Source organism: Bufo bufo, chromosome 6 (genome assembly GCF_905171765.1).
Source record: "Bufo bufo chromosome 6, aBufBuf1.1, whole genome shotgun sequence".
Taxonomy (NCBI): domain Eukaryota; kingdom Metazoa; phylum Chordata; class Amphibia; order Anura; family Bufonidae; genus Bufo; species Bufo bufo.
In genome coordinates, this window is record NC_053394.1 from 369,337,316 (window position 1) to 369,337,805 (window position 490).

Genomic DNA, 490 nt, shown 5'->3' on the forward strand with positions numbered 1-490 from the left:
ATATAGCCCAAAATATTTTCTTCCTTTTTGGTTTTATAACCTAACAATATCTTATCTGATAACCTATATTCCTTAAACGTTCTAATCTTTCACAAGGTAGATTATTAAACTAGAAGCAATTAGTAGTTTCCATATCTGCCAATAAAATAGCATTTGAGTTCCAAAACATATATGATATCTGAAATGAAGAAGATTCATGGCGAGCAGACTAACCAAACAGAAAGCACTTACCTGATTTCATGAAACAGTTAGTGCCTAAGTTCAGCTGGCCTACTACCATGTTAAATATATAATAAAAATACAGAATGCATATATATTAAGTAAAAAGTCAAGAAGGTCTTAAAAGTGAATTGAGTTAAAAAGTTCAGAATAATGAAAATGATTTGGATTCATGGAGTTCAGATGAACCAAACAAAAAGCACTTACTGATACTTAAAATTCAAGGAAATGCCTCAGTTTAGACTGCCTGTTACCATTTAGTATTTAGTAA